Source organism: Saccostrea echinata, unplaced genomic scaffold, assembly GCF_033153115.1.
Source record: "Saccostrea echinata isolate AGI-Se365-2 ecotype Australia unplaced genomic scaffold, CSIRO_AGI_Sech_v1 ptg000055l, whole genome shotgun sequence".
Taxonomy (NCBI): domain Eukaryota; kingdom Metazoa; phylum Mollusca; class Bivalvia; order Ostreida; family Ostreidae; genus Saccostrea; species Saccostrea echinata.
In genome coordinates this window covers 510,293-515,443 of record NW_026889804.1, presented here as the reverse complement: position 1 = coordinate 515,443, position 5,151 = coordinate 510,293, and positions in this window count along the sequence as shown.

Genomic DNA, 5,151 nt, shown 5'->3' with positions numbered 1-5,151 from the left:
CCTATCCTCTGAAATGCAAAAGACAAACTCCTTTCCTTTTAATAACTTGGAATTTTGCTTCACTAAGTACTCTTTCCTATAAGAATAAGTCTTGTTTACAACATACTTGACATCCACTCAATATCCGTCAAGCTTCAGATCAAAATATATTTCCAAGAATTCCATACCTGTTTGAAATTTTATACAATATTAATTCAAAATTCGAGTTGGATTTCCTATAATATATGAGTTGTGTGTGTGTATTTTTGAATGCTTAATTGGATACAGCAATCATATGTCCTTATGAAAATGTTTCAATATTTATGTCCACTTCTTACTTCAGTATCATAAGCATCTTCAATTAGAAAGCGGAAACCAACGTTTATTATTCAGAAAAATCTAACATTTCTAAGTATAACAGATTCACATTAATTTCTTCCTTATCGGAAGTTTTTTCTCTGTAATAATTCTATCTTGAATAACCAACAAAAAAACCCGTCAATTTCTTGGTTAATAGAAACTCTTTTAGCACGTAGTACAACCGTCATTTTTATAACGTTTTATATCTTTCTTTTAATCCCCATGCCCTTTACGTCCAAGACCATAATCATCCCTGTATTCTAATTTTCTCAGGGAATTCATAAATATTCTTATCTCGGTAGAGTATTAGACTATCATTCTGCATGTAAGGGAAAAAACATATCATTTGAAGCATTTGCTCAACGGAAGCTTGAAGAAAATTTAACATACCTTTAAGAAGGTAATTCTGTAAAGCAACCTATAAGTAACAGCTTACACATTATTCATGTCCAAACTTCTATAAGCTGCCTTTAAATCATACGTTATCTTCCAGATACTTTTAGGAAAATTGTCTACAGCCCCTTACACATCTTTCATCCACATTTTGCTACCTTTAGGTCAAGTCAAATTTCAGTTCCGGATTTTCTATCACTGACGGGAAATCAATATTTAATCAAGGTTCTTCATAAGGGATTTTACCATGACGGCCTGCAACAGCTAAATAGTGGCCCGCCATAGTTAAATCTATATGCGACATTGTTCAACGAGTGGCCGCCAAGATTTGTTTTTCTGTTGCATTACATTGTTGACACCAGTAGTTTAATAATTTGAGTAGTTAATTGTGTTAATACAGCGTGGCTGCATCTCCCTCCAAACGGAGAGATGGATACTATGTTGAATAAATATGATTTATTTAGGGGCAACTTGTGTTGAGTGAAGCATGAAGAATAATAGGTTAATCAACTAATGCACACGATATCACTCAAAGTTTTTTTTCCTTTATTTTCCAAGACCTGGTACTGCATTTATTTTGCGCAAATGTATCAAATACTTTACAGAGGATTTACCCAAAAAAAATCTTTGCCAACGTGGCGCAGTGGTAAGAGCGTTTGGTCTGGAGACGAGGAGTAAGGAGTTGATTCCTACGTCTCGGGTTTGAATCTCACTGCGTGACAAGGAAACGGTCTTTTGGGTTAGACCGTATAAACCGAGGTCTCGTGTCGATGCAGGTGCTAGCACTAAAAAGATCCCTCGTTGCTCAATGGCCCTGATTGCAGAGTATAGGTCTTGATTTTGTGGCCCTCCGCCGGCAAGTCTTGTCGTCTCAATATGAGTGAAAAATTCTCCCGAAAGGGACATTAAACAAATAAACATACAAAAAAAATCCACAATTTCTAGTAATTGACACGCACCCAAGCAAGGCCCAGTCTTCATAAGTCTAAGTTAACGTGTTTAAAGCAAGACAAAATTTATCTCATCTCTGCACAGCCCACCAAAAGTGCCCCACCCAAATGTTCTGGGTTTTTTCTTTGTTTTGCTTTCGTTTTGTTTATTTGTTTTGTCTGTTTGATTATTTTTTTTTGCTACAACATGTGTACATGTACATATCCCATCATCCATGAAAAGCGTTCACTTAATCGAAGTTAAAAAAGAATCACGGTGCTATATTTCGCATTTTTTTTATCTATGTCTCTTGGAAAAATAAACATTTACGGAGGAAAAAACTGCGAGAACTGTAAGGTAAAAAGAAATGAAGAAGATAGAAGAAAGATAGAAAATACTGTTTTGAATATTGTATTTATACAAACAAATAATAAATACATTATGACGAAAAAAGCTTATGTAATGGCGTTCGCCTGTTTGTATGTAAACAATTTTTCCTCCTACGGTTTTCAATAAAGTATTATATGTATGCAGACCTCATATCTTAGTAGACCTCATAATTCTGATTTTTTTTATTTTTAGGTGTTGCATTGGTTATATTATTAGAAAAAATATGTGAAATATTTCAACAACGATAATTTTCTTATATTATTTGTTAAAATTCAGTTGAATTTGGTTTAAATGAATACGAAATCATGTATTTTTTTTTCCCGAAAATAGTTGGCATGAAGACACTTCTGTAAATTAAGCATCTGATGAAGTGAAACCTGGAGGTTTGAACACGCATTTGCACTTTCAAGTTTCCTAGGCCTCCTCTATGGTTAAATGTTGAGATATGGAGAAACTCTGGTTTCTAAATGTTATCAATTTTATTTTCATTTACAGAGCCCCTTTCTGAAGTTTACCTGTAATGAACCCTTAATTTAGAAATTGATTGTATTGGTCAGTAATTGAGTCTTGTGTTGTATTTAAATATTTGCAATGCTGACCAACCAGCGAGATCTGCGTTCTCATGTTTTACTTCACATACCTTGTGTATTCTGTTTTTTAAAGGTAACAATCCCCCCCCCCCCTCCAAAAACAAAATAAGTCGTTCCCTTATGTGTTTTGTTCTAGGGAACAACTAGACCAAATACCCACCTAGAGACCTTTTACAAAAATCTGTTTTGAAACATGTGGGTCTTCATATTACCACACGCTTTCTACACCGTGAATGATTGATTGATGGATTATGTATATGTTGTTTAACGTACCAGTCGAGAACGTTTCACTCATATAGAGATGTCACCACATATCGGTTTAGGATCTGAAATTTAAACTTTAGTTGGCACTCAAGGCAATTCTTCGTCGCACCTTCCGCCTATTGTGATATGGGTTCTCGTTTTTTTTTTTTTGTTTTTTTTTTTTGTTTTTTTTTTTTAGGTTTTATCCCAAGACCCACAAACCTTGATCACGAAGCGAGCGCTCTACCGACCATCCACCATGACCCATATAGGGACATTTTAAGTTATACTTATTTCCAAATATTTCGTTTGAATATGTTGTGACATTCTTTAAATTTATATAACTATGCATAAAAATTGTAAAAAAAAAATCTTTTGTCTGAATGAACAGAGCATAGATCTGTCTTGAGAATAACAAATTTTAACCATCTTAAGAGGAACGACCGTTTCAGTGAACACTGCCTTCCGCAGTTGAAGTTATTGCTTAACACCTGAAGCTTTATGATACATCCGTCTTATTGAAACAGTTCTCGCATAATTGTCACATATTATGTTATTGCTAATGTAACATTATGTTGTCCGGGCCATGTATCAATATTTATCTTCCCTTCGATAGTTCATTGCCATCTTGATCTTCTTAGAATGATGTTTTTCGGATATCAATGTTTCTGAAAACTCGTTAAAGAGAGCGAAAATAGTTTTTATAATTTCAATAAATACTCATTCTCCCTTTTCTGCAAATTAAAACAACTATGATTTGAAGACTTTTAATTCCTTCAATTCTAAGCTTACACATATGAGTAATTTTTATTTAAAATGATTAAAAATTGTACTCTTATATTCTTAAAACTTAAAACATTCAAATCAATAGAGGAAATTTTACGATAAAAATGAGAAACAATTTCTTTTAAACAATTTATTTTCAGAATATCGCCTCGCCTTTATGCAGAATAGAAAAAAAAAAGATATATATATATATATATATATATATATATATATATATATATATATATATATATATATATATATATATATATATATATATATATATATATATATATATATATATATAATGGCAGTAAAGATTTTATTTAACTTGGACTGTAGCATTCTGTTTTCATTTATTTAAGTATTTTTTACTGTACCAAGAATTTAACTTATCAACGTATATATATATATATAGATAGATAGATAGACAGATAGATATATACGAGGGCTGTTCGGAAATTATTGAGACATTGTGTATATTCTTCTTTCTAATGAACGTTTTTCGGTGAAAATTTGCATATACGTTTGACAAACACTAAGAATTAATAAAAGCTAGAAATATTTTTAAAATATTTTATTTCTTCTTTTCAATGGTGTATAAATGTGTCAATGGTAGGGGTACCCAGCGCAGTCACGAAATCAGATATTAAAAAATTTGTGACACCAACGTTAAACCTCCCAGTGGATCCATAGTGAGAGCGAAAATAATTCAAATTATGTATATAATTTTTCGATTTAATTTTGACTTCAATTTGTGCAAGTTTGCTAGAATTTCGATCAGAAAAACGGAGATCATTAAAAATTTAAGCGCGGTATAGCAATCTGATAACGACGACTGAACGACATATGCTTGTTTATAATTTCACCGGAACCTATTCAATTATCCTATAAATTAGAAATTTTGCACAATTGTTTTATTTGTTCTTTATGAAATGTTGACGAACTTTCATGAATTTATCGCTGTCCTTTGTGGAGTTAAAGTAATTGTCTCAATAATTTTCGAACAGCCCTCGTATATATATATATATATATATATATATATATATATATATATATATATATATATATATATATATATATATATATACATTTACTGTAGTTGATAAAAAGGAAATAAGTCAGCAAGTCCAACAACTGCGTAACTTGAATCATTGGTAATCATGCATTCAACAACGACGTTATAAACTTTAACACACCAATGATAGGAATGACGGATTGTGATGTCATTCTTTCAATGTTGAGGGGTATTTAAAAAATGTATTATACTTGTGTGTGTTTGGACAATTATTTTGATAACCATCATGAAAGAGAGATATATGAAGCATAAATGGGTCGTTGCACAGCCTCAAAGGATGCCCTATGTGGTTACCAAGCAACAACCACCCATGTGTTGCATGGTCCTTGTTTCTAGACTGAATTATTAGATTTGTGGCTAGACCACGTACTATAATTAAATTCATAATAAATGATTTATTTCAACAATAAAATGCTCTCTTTG